Here is a 21,397-nt window from a genome sequence, read left to right on the forward strand (position 1 = left end):
TCATTTACAGCACAGCACCGTCGGCAGAGGGCGCTACCTATTTCCAGTGTGGGTTGTGGGTTATATCACAATCCTTCTATCCTGTGGTTACTAGTATATCTTGCATGGACAACGCCTTTGACATTAAAGAACGATGGTCGTCGCACCGCGCATGTGCGACATTTGTATTGATAAACATTGATTTTATCATAATTCAATGCGCTCTTCGAATGGAAATCACGTGTACGAGTTTTGACCTGGGAGCGACATACCATTGGTGACTCATTCGATACTTTCCAATCACCAAATAAAGCTACCCAGATAAAGCTTGGCCTCAGTTGGTAATTTGAAAGCATTGCCTGTTGTAAATTTTCGCTGTAATTATATTATTTCCGACTTTTGAGTTTATGGAATTTATGAAGACAGAATTTCGAGAAAGTAGCTGATACTCTCTGTCGTAGAACTACAGAGACATTTTCACTGCAACAACATTTTCAAAATTTTCACTGACTCGCGTCACAAAACGTTGTAAACTGAGAGCTGATTCCCCAGACTGTTAGGCCTGAAACTAAGCCCAAGTCCTCGCGAGATTTTCCATACAATATACCAATATAAATATGCAAAACCTACTTTCATCACGGCCGGCACACGAAACCAAAAATTCCAGTTGAAAAGAGATCGTGTGACCTATGTATCTATGTAATACAGGGAAAATTAAGATGTGTTCCATCTAAATGTCATGTCCAAAGTACGAACAACAAGGGAAGGCTCTAGTTGAAGATATGACCAAACTCACCAATAATTTCAGTAACTTGTCAGTACACAGATTGCTAGTGAATCTCGTAATTTGCGAATGTAACTTTTTAATTCTTTGTGTTCATTTTTTTATTGTCTTGTAGTTTAAAATGACCTTAAAGTGTACTTTCTAAAGTTATTTTTGTGTCAATAAATAAATGTCTGTATCGATGTTAAAAACATGTTTTATATATATAATTTCCCTCTTGGAGTTATATTTCGAAATTACACACTCTTTGTCCTAAGCACAGAAGTGATTGAGACCTAAAGATGTAATTGGGTCGTGCGAGTCGCATAGAGTAAATATGTGTAAACATCATGTCTTGTTCCCTCCTTGTAGTTTTATTGCAAACAAACTGTGACCCTGACAAGGGCTCGTGGGTCACGCGGAAAACATACTTGCCATGTCTGAAGACGCTGGTTATTTTTCTACTACGAGTTCCTCATTGCGAACACACGTATATTATACATACTTGCACACATCGTGCTCGACGCAGCGGCGCTGGTACACGTACTGTAGTCATCACATGACATGGCTCTCATTTCCACTACATCAGATGGACTTCAACAAGCTTTGAATGAACTTGAACAACATTGCTCAAATTGGCAACTTAAAATAAACATATCTAAAACTGAAATTGTTATTTTCAATAAATCACCATTGCAAAAAAGATACTTTATTACTATTGGCAACCAATGCATTAAATGTAATAAACAGTATATTTATTTAGGGATTATTTTCAGTTCAAATGGTAATTTCAATGAGGCAACAGCCAATATAGCAGAGATGGGGACGAAGTTTCATCAACATCAACAAATAGGAAGAAAACACGATAGAAAAATTCATTTGAAGTTTTGTAAGTAAATCTTGCAGATTAACAGGACCTCATGTAATCTAGCAGCAAGAGCATAATTGGGGCAATATCCTCTTTTAATTGACATCAAAAAACAAATAATAAAATATTGGCTGCATATCATAGAACTAAACAAGCATTCTATGAACAGAAAAAGTCATCTATATCAAATAGTTGGTTCATTAATCTTAAAACCATATTACAGGAAGCATCATTAGATTTTCTTCTGAAAAGAAAAATCCTCAAAACACAAACAGCAACAATTTGTAAAATTTTACAATCAAATTTACAAAGCAGGTATGTGAACAAGTTGAGAACTGCTGTATCAAATGAAAATTCTAAACTCAGATCATATTCAAAATTTAAAACAAAGTATAATTTGGAGCCTTATTTACTTAATTTGAATAGTGAAAATAGAAAAATGTTCACTAAATTCAGGGTTAGCGATCATAGTTTAGCTATTGAAAAAGGCAGACATTCTATCCCTAAAGTACCAATAAATAGCAGACTTTGTCAATTTTGTAATAACTGCATTGAAGATGAGATCCATTTCCTTTTAGATTGTCAAAAATATGAACAGCAGAGATCTCAACTGTTACATAAAATTAAAGTCCCGGCTGACAATAACATTACTTGTTTCACATATTTACTTTCACATCAAGATAAATTGGTTCAACAAGAGATATCAAACTTTATTTTAGCTGCGACCAAAATTAGAGATTAGATTTCTTTAATAATTTATTTGTGTATTTATTTGTTATACATATTTATTTATTTGTGAATTTTAAGTACATTCATTCTAGTTATTTTCAAAATATTGTATTGTTAACAAAAACTCTTTATTGTTGCAATCACCCTATGTAACCTACTCTTTTTTACACGGGAACAGTAAAGTTCATTCATTCATTCATTCATTCATTCATTCATTTAGAGGGGTGCCGGGGGCCGCGACCCCCCTATTTTTAACAACCAACAAAAAAATCAGCAATTTTCAATTTAGTGAAACGCCAAAATTAACTCCAAGGCGGTAATGTTACAATTACACAAAGTGCTCGTAACTAACTTGCTTGGGAGAAAAAAGTCCAGAAATTCGCAGCGTCGCAATCCGATCATCACGCCCGACCGTGCGTGGCTGCCATGCCAACCTAACACGTGACTCACCAACAAACGCAAACCACAGCAGCTCACGCTCTTCGATATTTTTCTACGAAAGAAAGGTTTGTTTTCACTTTTCATGTTCGAATTTATAATTTTAAGGTAGAGATGCAGATTTGTGGGCACGTGGGAGTGAATTTTGTTTTTTGCTTTTTATTATCCAAACAGTCTTGGCTATAGACTGTTAAAATTTTGTGGAATTGTGAATAGTGGAACATACTCAAAAGACGATTTTAAAATATAGATGACAGGTGCAAACATTCTCTCTTTTGAATGGTTAGCAAGATTTAACAAGGCTGTACATACATACATGGTGAAAAAAAGAAATGACGGGATCTCCATGTTATGCACTATATTTAACTTTTTACAAAACGATAATACATTTAAATTTGGAACTGTTACATCCATTTTACTTATGGGCATTAGCAAACTTCTTACTGAGTGAATTGTTACGCAAATTAGCAATTATCTCAGCTTCTTTTTAGTGCACATCACAGAATTTTAAAAACAAAAATAGCTCCTAGACGCTTTGACCTTTTGTTTTGAAATTTTGTTTTGTTTATCTTCAAAACGCCGTCGGGGCATTGTTTTTGGTTGAACAGTGTTACAACAATCGTACAGACAACCAGTCTGGGTGTTAATTTATGCATAAACTTGAAGTAGTGAAATTTGAGCTGCTGCGCTGCAAAATTGACAACTGGTAGACAGTTTTCAAGACGGCACTTTCTTCTTAGTAAACAGATGTACCGTAAACCAGTAGAAGGGGGTTGTTCTCCTTGTAGGCCCAGAAACGTTAGCCATACAGTAACGAAAGCTTTAATTTTGATCCTGTTTGATATAGGCCCGCCTGCTCTCCATGCATTTCTGACAAGATATTTTCTTGGTAACCTTCTTCAGGTTTTTTGTAAACGTACGGCTACTTTCGTATTTCTTCTGCAAGTGCCTCGTCCTCTGAAATATTCCTTGATGTTTTCATGATGAGTACACACTATTTAAAGACTATTCAAATATCAAAACAAGATTTTGAAATCAGATGAAAGTGATGCCAGGAAGCTGAAACAAAAGAAACCAATGAAACTTCATTTAAATTTTGAAATGCCAGCGGCATGCCTTTCACTTTGTGATTATTCCAATCGATTTATAAAGTTTTGATATATTCGTAATTTCCCCTGTCATGTCTCAAGCGATTATATTACGTGGAAAAAGTTTACCAAACGATCCGAATAAAAGGTGTGATTTCACAAGCCCGCTATTTTCAGCCAAAGTCAACCCCCTTGATGAAGATAACGAAGTCACCCCCCCCCCCGATGAAGATAACGACCAACCCTCTTCGTCGGACCTTTCTGACGGAGAATCATAATTTGACCAAACTGAAGATGCTGTTCCTTCCTCATCGAGTACTGCTGCAACTAGTGCCACTGTTGAACGAACCAATTCAGCGCTGAGATTCGGGAATACCATGACCGGTATATCGAATGGTAAAACAACTGTGGTATGTAACTGGGATTATAAAACGAATGATGTTTAATTTCTGATTATTATCGGAATTAATAATACCCTGCATTGCATCTATCATAGATTATCTTATTCAAGTTGGAATATCATGTACGGTGTGGAGTCAATATTAATAATGGGAGAAAACATTTAACTAAGTAGCCCTTGTCGTCCACCAATTGCCAGGCACTTTATTATAGACAACTTGCCGTCTTTATGCAATAGCAAAAGTTGTTCACCTTCGGGATGATAATTTAACTACACTGACCTGGCAGTATTTTATTTGGTTGAGGAGTTCTTATAATGAATGTAGGTTCCTTTTCAGAACTTTTCAGATGTGGATATTGTTACCCTAAAAAATGGGTGATTATATTAAGAAATTATGCTCCCAAGTGCTTGGAAATCGCATCTGAGCGCATCTAGAATTTAAATTTGCTTTGGGGGAGTACCCCCAGAGCCCTCACAAGGGCTTCGCGCCAACTTATCGCCCCCCCTATTCCAGAACCCTAGATCCGCCCCTGGTGACATTGAGAATTCAAGGTTGTATCGGGAAGGCAGGGGCGTTTTTATACGATAACCCAAGGGTTACATCGAAATCTTTTACTGCAGCACTTACATAATTTAAAATGTCGTAATATCTTGTTACTGGAGATCTATGTGCTTGTACTTGCTACACGAAATATGAACACATGTAAACGTGTTTTGTTTCGCCCTATATTATAAAAAAGTGTCCAATTCCCTGCACATGTCGGTGTTTTGTCGCATATTTGTTGCAAATTGTCTTTATTGTTTATTCATATTTGTTTTTGATTTGTTTTATATTTTTAGAATAGGTTTTTGTTTTCTTTTTTCTTTTTAGAATGTAGTTTTCAAATTTCTTTTTCTAAGACCCCTTTTATCCTTTTCTATGTTATGCGTCTAATAAATATTATTATTATTGAACTATCTTGGTAATGGTCACCAATCCACTTGTAACGAGATCACAGTGTTTCTAATAAATATTATTATTATTGAACTATCTTGGTAATGGTCACCAATCCACTTGTAACGAGATCACAGTGTTTCTAATAAATATTATTATTATTGAACTATCTTGGTAATGGTCACCAATCCACTTGTAACGAGATCACAGTGTTTCTAATAAATATTATTATTATTTGAACTATCTTGGTAATGGTCACCAATCCACTTGTAACGAGATCACAGTGTTTCTAATAAATATTATTATTATTGAACTATCTTGGTAATGGTCACCAATCCACTTGTAACGAGATCACAGTGTTTCTAATAAATATTATTATTATTTGAACTATCTTGGTAATGGTCACCAATCCACTTGTAACGAGATCACAGTGTTTCTAATAAATATTATTATTATTGAACTATCTTGGTAATGGTCACCAATCCACTTGTAACGAGATCACAGTGTTTCTAATAAATATTATTATTATTGAACTATCTTGGTAATGGTCACCAATCCACTTGTAACGAGATCACAGTGTTTCTAATAAATATTATTATTATTGAACTATCTTGGTAATGGTCACCAATCCACTTGTAACGAGATCACAGTGTTTCTAATAAATATTATTATTATTGAACTATCTTGGTAATGGTCACCAATCCACTTGTAACGAGATCACAGTGTTTCTAATAAATATTATTATTATTGAACTATCTTGGTAATGGTCACCAATCCACTTGTAACGAGATCACAGTGTTTCTAATAAATATTATTATTATTGAACTATCTTGGTAATGGTCACCAATCCACTTGTAACGAGATCACAGTGTTTCTAATAAATATTATTATTATTGAACTATCTTGGTAATGGTCACCAATCCACTTGTAACGAGATCACAGTGTTTCTAATAAATATTATTATTATTGAACTATCTTGGTAATGGTCACCAATCCACTTGTAACGAGATCACAGTGTTTCTAATAAATATTATTATTATTATTGAACTATCTTGGTAATGGTCACCAATCCACTTGTAACGAGATCACAGTGTTTCTAATAAATATTATTATTATTGAACTATCTTGGTAATGGTCACCAATCCACTTGTAACGAGATCACAGTGTTTCTAATAAATATTATTATTATTGAACTATCTTGGTAATGGTCACCAATCCACTTGTAACGAGATCACAGTGTTTCTAATAAATATTATTATTATTTGAACTATCTTGGTAATGGTCACCAATCCACTTGTAACGAGATCACAGTGTTTCTAATAAATATTATCATTATTGAACTATCTTGGTAATGGTCACCAATCCACTTGTAACGAGATCACAGTGTTTCTAATAAATATTATTATTATTGAACTATCTTGGTAATGGTCACCAATCCACTTGTAACGAGATCACAGTGTTTCTAATAAATATTATTATTATTGAACTATCTTGGTAATGGTCACCAATCCACTTGTAACGAGATCACAGTGTTTCTAATAAATATTATTATTATTGAACTATCTTGGTAATGGTCACCAATCCACTTGTAACGAGATCACAGTGTTTCTAATAAATATTATTATTATTGAACTATCTTGGTAATGGTCACCAATCCACTTGTAACGAGATCACAGTGTTTCTAATAAATATTATCATTATTGAACTATCTTGGTAATGGTCACCAATCCACTTGTAACGAGATCACAGTGTTTCTAATAAATATTATTATTATTGAACTATCTTGGTAATGGTCACCAATCCACTTGTAACGAGATCACAGTGTTTCTAACAAGGACATTCACAAATTAAGCGTTTCATTCCGGTAAACCTTTGTCATATTCGGCTATTTGCTAGTACTTTTTGTCCTAAATATCTTGTAATTACCATTAACTGTTGTATTTTGTATATGTCAGTTATTCTACCATATGTCAAGGGCTTCAAACACAATCTGAAATGTGCAAGGACCATTCTAGTACCCATCCCATGCTTGTGTATTACCCACTTTTCTATCAATAAATTTATTATTTTATTTATTCACTAGCAGCTTCGCAATGATTGGCTTTCGCGATGATTGGCTTTCGCGGTGAGTGCAGAACTTTTATCTTTTCATCGGAGTTGAGAATTTAATGTTGTATGTGCCATTAACAACCGGTGTTAATCTGGGAATACCGTGTATAATCGAAATTTAAGTATATGGGACGTGTAATTATATGCATAAATTATACACCTTAATGAGAATAAGTATAACTTCATATTTTAGTATAAGGTAGTATGAATGCATATACGTTAAAAGAACTAATGTTTTGTTGCATCTTGTATTTAATTGGCCGTAAAAGGACTGGAGCTGAGGAGACAACATAACACTTACTGTCCGTCAATTACCGAGAAACAAAGGTTGACTGAAAGTGTTGACGGGGTGTCAAATCGCGACTTTACATACTCCTTGGCCGGTATGTCTTTGATATAGCTGTAAAAAATTCACAACAATGAGTTGAATCCATGTGTGCATGGAAGCTGTGATGTTTTCAATAAAGAAAACTTACTTACTACGAACACATGTGTTGCAATACAACAAAATAAAATTAAGAAATTTCAATATCAAATATTCCATCAGTGACAAAGATGGGTGTATTTTACGGTTAGTGTTTGTTACGAAAATACTTGTTCACTATTTTATAAAATGGCTTGATAATTCCCACAACCAATTAAATAGAATGTAACATCATGAAATGGCTTGATAATTCCCATAACCAATTAAATAGAATGTAACATCATGATGGCAACATTTTAACTACCGGTAATCCAAAATCACTCACGATATTTTTTTTACTCTGTATGTGTACTACGGTAGCATTTTAATGCTGTGCTTATTTTACCGGTAATTCATAAAGGTACACTTTACAAAAATACCCATGATATATTAATTATAAAATCCATTATTATACAACCTGGACAAAAGAAATTCCTATTTTTTTAACACTGTGATTACATTAAAGACACGGAGAGTACAGGACTTTTTATACTGGAGACGTTCCAGTACGGAATTGTTCGATTGGCATATCAACATTCTTCATTTGAATAGGGCATGTTCTATATATTCACAAAATAACAGCGTTGCCATGTTTCTAGGCATACAAGGAACTTGAAACAAAAGAAATCGTTCGATCCAAACGACCTGCGTTCTTGGAAATCAAGGCCCTTGTGTTTCCGAGCGAAAATACCAGCGAACTGAATGCTGTTATTCACTCTGTGGGATTAGGTGACAAAGGTCAAAACAAATTTTAGGGAATCCGAAAAAGTAACTTACTGCACGTGAATTTCACGACGAAATTTTATACGTTCTGGTTATCTCTGTGCGACTGCAGTCTTTGAAACAAAATTGAGGGACTCTAAAAACGCAATGTATGGCACGATAAAAACGCAATGTAATGCAAGTAATGCAATAAATATCACGACGAATGTTCGCCCATGTTTATTTGGCAATATGAATGATTCAGCCCAGCACTTACCGTAGATAGGTTACTTATTAGAGGCGCCCTGGGAACCAACATTTTGCGTGAATGGCTTTCCGAGCGAAAAATGTCGGGGTCAAAAATAAAGAAACGATTTTCGCCCAATCATCCATTTTTTGGGCGATATATTATTGATTCAGCCCAGTGGTAATATAGCTTATTTATTAGAGGCGCCGGGATTCAAAATTTGGGACGTGAATTACTTGAACGACAATTATAACCAAGAGGTGAGAGACTACTTACCGCGGCGATAGCATCAGTGACTGCGACTGTCAAAATACGACAATTTGAAGATTCAAAATACGACAGTGACAGCCACTGAAACGTTATTGAAGGCAAATGAACACGTCAAGCAAAAAAGACTGTTTCGAGTCGTGGCGTAAAATGGAGGCATATACCATTGTTGCCAGAAACTCAAGATGGGTTACAAAATTGTTTGAACAAATTATCAAATTACTGTAACCAATGGAATCTTGTTGTAAACATAAATAAAACAAAAGTAATGGCTTTCAACACTGGTAACAGAATGATAAAAAATCTTAAATTCACGCTAGATGACAAAAACATAACAGCAGTAACAGAATTTTGCTACTTGGGTATAATGATTACACCTAATGGGAAGTTTAAATTAGCACAATCAATGATAAAGAATAAAGCAATGAAGGAGTTTATTTAGTGTCTGACATTCAATACTGAATCATAACATGATATCAACTTCATTATGCTTGAAACTGTTTGACCAGTTAATAACACCAATCATAATGTATGGTGCTGGAATTTGGGCTGACGAGATATCTAATGACAACAATATGTTAGAGCAAGTGGGTAGTCAGTTTTACCGCTTTATTGGTGTAAGAGCAGAGTTAGAAAGATTTCTAATTAGAATAAAAATAACTCTAGCAAAAATTAAATATTAGTATAGACTTAGCATGTTTGCTGACAATAATATTCTGAAATGTGCATTAAATGAAAACAAAGCAATTAAATCAAAGTGGATAAAACATATTGAAAATATTATTGGTCACGAGGAACTGAAGGAAGCAAAAGAACAACACAATGAAGATAATATTAGCCAGTTATCAAACTTAACATCATGAAAGTGAAATTAAGAGACCAATACAAACAGTCTTGGAAGGAGCAGCTAAACTCGTCCACTAGTAGTAGAGACAAAAATGAAGGCAATAAACTTAGGACATATAAACAATTTAAAATAAACTATGAACTTGAAAATTATCTAAATGAAATAAATAACTTTAGCTTACGTAGAATGTTATCAAAATTTAGACTTAGTGATCACATTTTGGAAATTGAACTGGGGAGAAGGAGAAAACCAAAACTACCAGCAGCAGAAAGAGTCTATAAAAAATGTGATCAAGGCGTTATTGAGGATGAAAAACATTTTCTTATGAGCTGCTCATATTTTGAAAATGAAAGAAAAATTCTCCTGAAAAAAAAACTGCAAAATTACGTCAAGTGAAAAGAACAAAGACATAATATTCTTAAAAAATATGGAAAATAACATTGTCTCTATATCTTAAAAATACCATATACAAAGCACTGCCTGTGTAAACCCCTGGGTAGGGAGAACCTTTACCTTTACTTTATTTACTGTATTTTTATTACTTTCTGATTTGTTGTAGTTATTAGAACTTTTAAATTTGTAGTTATCTTTAGTTGCTTTATTTTACACTATTTTTTACTATTTTTGTAGTTATTTTTATTTTGTTTTATTTTACACTATTTTTACCTTACTGTATCCACATATACTGTATGGCTGGGTGACGACTCCAACCATCACTGTTTTGGAATACATGACAGGGTTATATGGCTGGGTGACGACTCCAACCATCACTGTTTAGGACTACAAGACAGGGTCGTATATGGCTGGGTGACGACTCCAACCATCACTGTTTAGGACTACATGACAGGGTTTTATGGCTGGGTGACGACTCCAACCATCACTGTTTAGGACTACATGGCAGGGTTTTATGGCTGGGTGACAACTCCAACCATCACTGTTTTGGACTACATGACAGGGTTTTTTGGCTGGGTGACGACTCCAAACATCACTGTTTTGGACTACATGACAGGGTTTTATGGCTGGGTGACGACTCCAACCATCACTGTTTAGGACTACATGACAGGGTTTTATGGCTGGGTGACGACTCCAACCATCACTGTTTAGGACTACATGACAGGGTTTTATGGCTGGGTGACGACTCCAACCATCACTGTTTTGGACTACATGACAGGGTTGTATATGACTGGGTGACGACTCCAACCATCACTGTTTAGGACTGCATGACAGGGTTTTATGGCTGGGTGACGACTCCAACCATCACTGTTTAGGACTACATGACAGGGTCGTATATGGCTGGGTGACTACTCCAAACATCACTGTTTTGGACTACATGACAGGGTTGTATATGACTGGGTGACGACTCCAACCATCACTGTTTAGGACTGCATGACAGGGTTTTATGGCTGAGTGACGACTCCAACAATCACTGTTTAGGACTACATGACAGGGTTTTATGGCTGGGTGACGACTCCAACCATCACTGTTTTGGACTACATGACAGGATTTTATGGCTGGGTGACGACTCCAAACATCACTGTTTTGGACTACATGACAGGGTTGTATATGACTGGGTGACGACTCCAACCATCACTGTTTAGGACTGCACGACAGGGTTGTATGGCTGGGTGACGACTCCAACAATCACTGTTTAGGACTACATGACAGGGTTGTATGGCTGGGTGACGACTCCAACCATCACTGTTTAGGACGACATGACAGGGTTTTATGGCTGGGTGACGACTCCAACCATCACTGTTTTGGACTACATGACAGGATTGTATGGCTGGGTGACGACTCCAACCATCACTGTTTAGGACTACATGACAGGGTCGTATATGGCTGGGTGACGACTCCAACCATTACTGTTTAGGACTACATGACAGGGTTTTATGGCTGGCTGACGACTCCAACCATCACTGTTTAGGACTACATGACAAGGTTGTATATGGCTGGGTGACGACTCCAACCATCACTGTTTAGGAATACATGACAGGGTTGTATATGGCTGGGTGACGACTCCAACCATCACTGTTTAGGACTACATGACAGGGTTGTATATGGCTGAGTGACGACTCCAACCATCACTGTTTAAGACTACATGACAGGGTTGTATATGGCTGGGTGACGACTCCAACCATCACTGTTTAGGACTACATGACAGGGTTGTATGGCTGGGTGACGACTCCAACCATCACTGTTTTGGACTACATGACAGGATTTTATGGCTGGGTGACGACTCCAAACATCACTGTTTTGGACTACATGACAGGGTTGTATATGACTGGGTGACGACTCCAACCATCACTGTTTAGGACTACATGACAGGGTTGTATATGACTGGGTGACGACTCCAACCATCACTGTTTAGGACTGCACGACAGGGTTGTATGGCTGGGTGACGACTCCAACAATCACTGTTTAGGACTACATGACAGGGTTGTATGGCTGGGTGACGACTCCAACCATCACTGTTTAGGACGACATGACAGGGTTTTATGGCTGGGTGACGACTCCAACCATCACTGTTTTGGACTACATGACAGGATTGTATGGCTGGGTGACGACTCCAACCATCACTGTTTAGGACTACATGACAGGGTCGTATATGGCTGGGTGACGACTCCAACCATTACTGTTTAGGACTACATGACAGGGTTTTATGGCTGGCTGACGACTCCAACCATCACTGTTTAGGACTACATGACAAGGTTGTATATGGCTGGGTGACGACTCCAACCATCACTGTTTAGGAATACATGACAGGGTTGTATATGGCTGGGTGACGACTCCAACCATCACTGTTTAGGACTACATGACAGGGTTGTATATGGCTGAGTGACGACTCCAACCATCACTGTTTAAGACTACATGACAGGGTTGTATATGGCTGGGTGACGACTCCAACCATCACTGTTTAGGACTACATGACAGGGTTGTATATGGCTGGGTGACGACTCCAACCATCACTGTTTTGGACTACATGACAGGGTTGTATGGCTGGGTGACGACTCCAACCATCACTGTTTAGGACTACATGACAGGGTTTTATGGCTGGGTGACGACTCCAACCATCACAGTTTAGGACTACATGACAGGATTGTATGGCTGGGTGACGACTCCAAACATCACTGTTTAGGACTACATGACAGGATTGTATATGGCTGGGTGACGACTCCAACCATCACTGTTTGTGAATACATGACAAGGTTTTATGGCTGGGTGACGACTCCAACCATCACTGTTTAGGACTACATGACAGGGTTTTGTGGCTGGGTGACGACTCCAACCATCACTGCTTTGGACTACATGACAGGGTTGTATATGGCAGGATGACGACTCCAACCATCACTGTTTTGGACTACATGACAGGGTTGTATGGCTGGATGATGACTCCAACCATCACTGTTTAGGACTACATGACAGGGTCGTATATGGCTGGGTGACGACTCCAACCATCACTGTTTAGGACTACATGACAGGGTTTTATGGCTGGGTGACGACTCCAACCATCACTGTTTAGGACTACATGGCAGGGTTTTATGGCTGGGTGACAACTCCAACCATCACTGTTTTGGACTACATGACAGGGTTTTTTGGCTGGGTGACGACTCCAAACACCACTGTTTTGGACTACATGACAGGGTTTTATGGCTGGGTGACGACTCCAACCATCACTGTTTAGGACTACATGACAGGGTTTTATGGCTGGGTGACGACTCCAACCATCACTGTTTAGGACTACATGACAGGGTTTTATGGCTGGGTGACGACTCCAACCATCACTGTTTTGGACTACATGACAGGGTTGTATATGACTGGGTGACGACTCCAACCATCACTGTTTAGGACTGCATGACAGGGTTTTATGGCTGGGTGACGACTCCAACCATCACTGTTTAGGACTACATGACAGGGTCGTATATGGCTGCGTGACTACTCCAAACATCACTGTTTTGGACTACATGACAGGGTTGTATATGACTGGGAGACGACTCCAACCATCACTGTTTAGGACTGCATGACAGGGTTTTATGGCTGAGTGACGACTCCAACAATCACTGTTTAGGACTACATGACAGGGTTTTACGGCTGGGTGACGACTCCAACCATCACTGTTTTGGACTACATGACAGGATTTTATGGCTGGGTGACGACTCCAAACATCACTGTTTTGGACTACATGACAGGGTTGTATATGACTGGGTGACGACTCCAACCATCACTGTTTAGGACTGCACGACAGGGTTGTATGGCTGGGTGACGACTCCAACAATCACTGTTTAGGACTACATGACAGGGTTGTATGGCTGGGTGACGACTCCAACCATCACTGTTTAGGACGACATGACAGGGTTTTATGGCTGGGTGACGACTCCAACCATCACTGTTTTGGACTACATGACAGGATTGTATGGCTGGGTGACGACTCCAACCATCACTGTTTAGGACTACATGACAGGGTCGTATATGGCTGGGTGACGACTCCAACCATTACTGTTTAGGACTACATGACAGGGTTTTATGGCTGGGTGACGACTCCAACCATCACTGTTTAGGACTACATGACAAGGTTGTATATGGCTGGGTGACGACTCCAACCATCACTGTTTAGGACTACATGACAGGGTTGTATATGGCTGGGTGACGACTCCAACCATCACTGTTTAGGACTACATGACAGGGTTGTATATGGCTGAGTGACGACTCCAACCATCACTGTTTAAGACTACATGACAGGGTTGTATATGGCTGGGTGACGACTCCAACCATCACTGTTTAGGACTACATGACAGGGTTGTATATGGCTGGGTGACGACTCCAACCATCACTGTTTTGGACTACATGACAGGGTTGTATGGCTGGGTGACGACTCCAACCATCACTGTTTAGGACTACATGACAGGGTTTTATGGCTGGGTGACGACTCCAACCATCACAGTTTAGGACTACATGACAGGATTGTATGGCTGGGTGACGACTCCAAACATCACTGTTTAGGACTACATGACAGGATTGTATATGGCTGGGTGACGACTCCAACCATCACTGTTTGTGAATACATGACAAGGTTTTATGGCTGGGTGACGACTCCAACCATCACTGTTTAGGACTACATGACAGGGTTTTGTGGCTGGGTGACGACTCCAACCATCACTGCTTTGGACTACATGACAGGGTTGTATATGGCAGGATGACGACTCCAACCATCACTGTTTTGGACTACATGACAGGGTTGTATGGCTGGATGATGACTCCAACCATCACTGTTTAGGACTACATGACAGGGTTTTATGGCTGAGTGACGACTCCAATCATCACTGTTTAGGACTACATGACAGGGTCGTATATGGCTGGGTGACTACTCCAAACATCACTGTTTTGGACTACATGACAGGGTTGTATATGACTGGGTGACGACTCCAACCATCACTGTTTAGGACTGCATGACAGGGTTTTATGGCTGGGTGACGACTCCAACCATCACTGTTTTGGACTACATGACAGGGTTTTATGGCTGGGTGACGACTCCAACCATCACTGTTTTGGACTACATGACAGGGTTTTATGGCTGGGTGACGACTCCAACCATCACTGTTTTGACTACATGACAGGGTTTTATGGCTGGGTGACGACTCCAACCATCACTGTTTTGGACTACATGACAGGGTTTTATGGCTGAGTGACAAATCCAACAATCACTGTTTAGGACTACATGACAGGGTTTTATGGCTGGGTGACGACTCCAACCATCACTGTTTTGGACTACATGACAGGGTTTTATGGCTGGGTGACGACTCCAAACATCACTGTTTTGGACTACATGACAGGGTTGTATATGACTGGGTGACGACTCCAACCATCACTGTTTAGGACTGCATGACAGGGTTGTATGGCTGGGTGACGACTCCAACAATCACTGTTTAGGACTACATGACAGGGTTTTAAGGCTGGGTGACGACTCCAACCATCACTGTTTTGGACTACATGACAGGGTTTTATGGCTGGGTGACGACTCCAACCATCACTGTTTAGGACTACATGACAGGGTTGTATGGCTGGGTGACGACTCCAACCATCACTGTTTAGGACTACATGACAGGGTTTTATGGCTGGGTGACGACTCCAACCATCACTGTTTTGGACTACATGACAGGATTGTATGGCTGGGTGACGACTCCAACCATCACTGTTTAGGACTACATGACAGGGTCGTATATGGCTGGGTGACGACTTCAACCATTCCTGTTTAGGACTACATGACAGGGTTTTATGGCTGAGTGACAACTCCAACAATCACTGTTTAGGACTACATGACAGGGTTTTATGGCTGGGTGACGACTCCAACCATCACTGTTTTGGACTACATGACAGGGTTTTATGGCTGGGTGACGACTCCAAACATCACTGTTTTGAACTACATGACAGGGTTGTATATGACTGGGTGACGACTCCAACCGTCACTGTTTAGGACTGCATGACAGGGTTGTATGGCTGGGTGACGACTCCAACAATCACTGTTTAGGACTACATGACAGGGTTTTAAGGCTGGGTGACGACTCCAACCATCACTGTTTTGGACTACATGACAGGGTTTTATGGCTGGGTGACGACTCCAACCATCACTGTTTAGGACTACATGACAGGGTTGTATGGCTGGGTGACGACTCCAACCATCACTGTTTAGGACTACATGACAGGGTTTTATGGCTGGGTGACGACTCCAACCATCACTGTTTTGGACTACATGACAGGGTCGTATATGGCTGGGTGACGACTCCAACCATCACTGTTTAGGACTGCATGACAGGGTTTTATGGCTGGGTGACGACTCCAACCATCACTGTTTTGGACTACATGACAGGATTTTATGGCTGGGTGACGACTCCAAACATCACTGTTTTGGACTACATGACAGGGTTGTATATGACTGGGTGACGACTCCAACCATCACTGTTTAGGACTGCACGAAAGGGTTGTATGGCTGGGTGACGACTCCAACAATCACTGTTTAGGACTACATGACAGGGTTGTATGGCTGGGTGACGACTCCAACCATCACTGTTTAGGACGACATGACAGGGTTTTATGGCTGGGTGACGACTCCAACCATCACTGTTTTGGACTACATGACAGGATTGTATGGCTGGGTGACGACTCCAACCATCACTGTTTAGGACTACATGACAGGGTCGTATATGGCTGGGTGACGACTCCAACCATTACTGTTTAGGACTACATGACAGGGTTTTATGGCTGGGTGACGACTCCAACCATCACTGTTTAGGACTACATGACAAGGTTGTATATGGCTGGGTGACGACTCCAACCATCACTGTTTAGGACTACATGACAGGGTTGTATATGGCTGGGTGACGACTCCAACCATCACTGTTTAGGACTACATGACAGGGTTGTATATGGCTGAGTGACGACTCCAACCATCACTGTTTAAGACTACATGACAGGGTTGCATATGGCTGGGTGACGACTCCAACCATCACTGTTTAGGACTACATGACAGGGTTGTATATGGCTGGGTGACGACTCCAACCATCACTGTTTTGGACTACATGACAGGGTTGTATGGCTGGGTGACGACTCCAACCATCACTGTTTAGGACTACATGACAGGGTTTTATGGCTGGGTGACGACTCCAACCATCACAGTTTAGGACTACATGACAGGATTGTATGGCTGGGTGACGACTCCAAACATCACTGTTTAGGACTACATGACAGGATTGTATATGGCTGGGTGACGACTCCAACCATCACTGTTTGTGAATACATGACAAGGTTTTATGGCTGGGTGACGACTCCAACCATCACTGTTTAGGACTACATGACAGGGTTTTGTGGCTGGGTGACGACTCCAACCATCACTGCTTTGGACTACATGACAGGGTTGTATATGGCAGGATGACGACTCCAACCATCACTGTTTTGGACTACATGACAGGGTTGTATGGCTGGATGATGACTCCAACCATCACTGTTTAGGACTACATGACAGGGTTTTATGGCTGAGTGACGACTCCAATCATCACTGTTTAGGACTACATGACAGGGTCGTATATGGCTGGGTGACTACTCCAAACATCACTGTTTTGGACTACATGACAGGGTTGTATATGACTGGGTGACGACTCCAACCATCACTGTTTAGGACTGCATGACAGGGTTTTATGGCTGGGTGACGACTCCAACCATCACTGTTTTGGACTACATGACAGGGTTTTATGGCTGGGTGACGACTCCAACCATCACTGTTTTGGACTACATGACAGGGTTTTATGGCTGGGTGACGACTCCAACCATCACTGTTTTGGACTACATGACAGGGTTTTATGGCTGGGTGACGACTCCAACCATCACTGTTTTGGACTACATGACAGGGTTTTATGGCTGAGTGACAAATCCAACAATCACTGTTTAGGACTACATGACAGGGTTTTATGGCTGGGTGACGACTCCAACCATCACTGTTTTGGACTACATGACAGGGTTTTATGGCTGGGTGACGACTCCAAACATCACTGTTTTGGACTACATGACAGGGTTGTATATGACTGGGTGACGACTCCAACCATCACTGTTTAGGACTGCATGACAGGGTTGTATGGCTGGGTGACGACTCCAACAATCACTGTTTAGGACTACATGACAGGGTTTTAAGGCTGGGTGACGACTCCAACCATCACTGTTTTGGACTACATGACAGGGTTTTATGGCTGGGTGACGACTCCAACCATCACTGTTTAGGACTACATGACAGGGTTGTATGGCTGGGTGACGACTCCAACCATCACTGTTTAGGACTACATGACAGGGTTTTATGGCTGGGTGACGACTCCAACCATCACTGTTTTGGACTACATGACAGGATTGTATGGCTGGGTGACGACTCCAACCATCACTGTTTAGGACTACATGACAGGGTCGTATATGGCTGGGTGACGACTTCAACCATTCCTGTTTAGGACTACATGACAGGGTTTTATGGCTGAGTGACAACTCCAACAATCACTGTTTAGGACTACATGACAGGGTTTTATGGCTGGGTGACGACTCCAACCATCACTGTTTTGGACTACATGACAGGGTTTTATGGCTGGGTGACGACTCCAAACATCACTGTTTTGAACTACATGACAGGGTTGTATATGACTGGGTGACGACTCCAACCGTCACTGTTTAGGACTGCATGACAGGGTTGTATGGCTGGGTGACGACTCCAACAATCACTGTTTAGGACTACATGACAGGGTTTTAAGGCTGGGTGACGACTCCAACCATCACTGTTTTGGACTACATGACAGGGTTTTATGGCTGGGTGACGACTCCAACCATCACTGTTTAGGACTACATGACAGGGTTGTATGGCTGGGTGACGACTCCAACCATCACTGTTTAGGACTACATGACAGGGTTTTATGGCTGGGTGACGACTCCAACCATCACTGTTTTGGACTACATGACAGGGTCGTATATGGCTGGGTGACGACTTCAACCATTCCTGTTTAGGACTACATGACAGGGTTTTATGGCTGGGTGACGACTCCAACCATCACTGTTTAGGACTACATGACAAGGTTGTATATGGCTGGGTGACGACTCCAACCATCACTGTTTAGGAATACATGACAGGGTTTTATGGCTGAGTGACAACTCCAACAATCACTGTTTAGGACTACATGACAGGGTTTTATGGCTGGGTGACGACTCCAACCATCACTGTTTTGGACTACATGACAGGGTTTTATGGCTGGGTGACGACTCCAAACATCACTGTTTTGGACTACATGACAGGGTTGTATATGACTGGGTGACGACTCCAACCATCACTGTTTAGGACTGCATGACAGGGTTGTATGGCTGGGTGACGACTCCAACAATCACTGTTTAGGACTACATGACAGTGTTTTAAGGCTGGGTGACGACTCCAACCATCACTGTTTTGGACTACATGACAGGGTTTTATGGCTGGGTGACGACTCCAACCATCACTGTTTAGGACTACATGACAGGGTTGTATGGCTGGGTGACGACTCCAACCATCACTGTTTAGGACTACATGACAGGGTTTTATGGCTGGGTGACGACTCCAACCATCACTGTTTTGGACTACATGACAGGGTTGTATATGGCTGGGTGACGACTCCAACCATCACTGTTTTGGACTACATGACAGGGTTGTATATGGCTGGGTGACGACTCCAACCATCACTGTTTAGGACTACATGACAGGGTTGTATATGGCTGGGTGATGACTCCAACCATCACTGTTTTGGACTACATGACAGGGTTGTATGGCTGGGTGACGACTCCAACCATCACTGTTTAGGACTACATGACAGGGTTTTATGGCTGGGTGACGACTCCAACCATCACTGTTTAGGACTACATGACAGGATTGTATGGCTGGGTGACGACTCCAAACATCACTGTTTAGGACTACATGACAGGATTGTATATGGCTGGGTGACGACTCCAACCATCACTGTTTGGGACTACATGACAGGATTGTATGGCTGGGTGACGACTCCATCCATCACTGTTTAGGACTACATGACAGGGTTTTATGGCTGAGTGACGACTCCAACCATCACTGTTTTGGACTACATGACAGGGTCGTATATGGCTGGGTGACGACTCCAACCATTATTGTTTAGGACTACATGACAGGGTTTTATGGCTGGGTGTCGACTCCAACCATCACTGTTTTGGACTACATGACAGGGTTGTATATGGCAGGGTGACGACTCCAACCATCACTGTTTTGGACTACATGACAGGGTTGTATGGCTGGATGACGACTCCAACCTTCACTGTTTAGGACTACATGACAGGGTTTTATGGCTGAGTGACGACTCCAATCATCACTGTTTAGGACTACATGACAGGGTTTTATGGCTGAGTGACGACTCCAACCATCACTGTTTTGGACTACATGACAGGGTAGTATATGGCAGGGTGACGACTCCAACCATCACTGTTTTGGACTACATGACAGGGTTGTATGGCTGGATGACGACTCCAACCATCACTGTTTAGGACTACATGACAGGGTTTTATGGCTGGGTGACAACTCCAACCATCACTGTTTGTCACACGCAACGTAATATTACCGTAATTGGTATAGTACAGGTGTGATGGTTCAAATACCAAAATGGCAACAGTAACATAAAGACTTCCCTGGCGGCGATGATAACATACGAACACGGAGCCAACAGATGAGGTTTCAACTGGTACTGGTATTATTATACTCTGCAAACATCAAGTACAATAACGCAGGAAAACTCCAAACCTCCAATAACTAGATACTTAAACTCCAACACAATTCAACGAGATCTCCGATCTGATCTCAGTGCTGAACAACTCCCCTATATATACCCACACTGTCTATAAATGGACCATTACGTCAGCATACATAATGAGTCTGGAACTTACTACAAATTTCTAGAATGTTCCATTACCTATTCAACCAGTTTATAAAAATTCCACCCAGACACAGTACGGTTCTAGAACATTCTCAGTCACACGGAAGTGGTAAACAAGTCGT

The sequence above is a fragment of the Saccoglossus kowalevskii genome, chromosome 16 (genome assembly GCF_978046115.1).
Source record: "Saccoglossus kowalevskii chromosome 16, keSacKowa6.1, whole genome shotgun sequence".
Lineage (NCBI taxonomy): Eukaryota > Metazoa > Hemichordata > Enteropneusta > Harrimaniidae > Saccoglossus > Saccoglossus kowalevskii.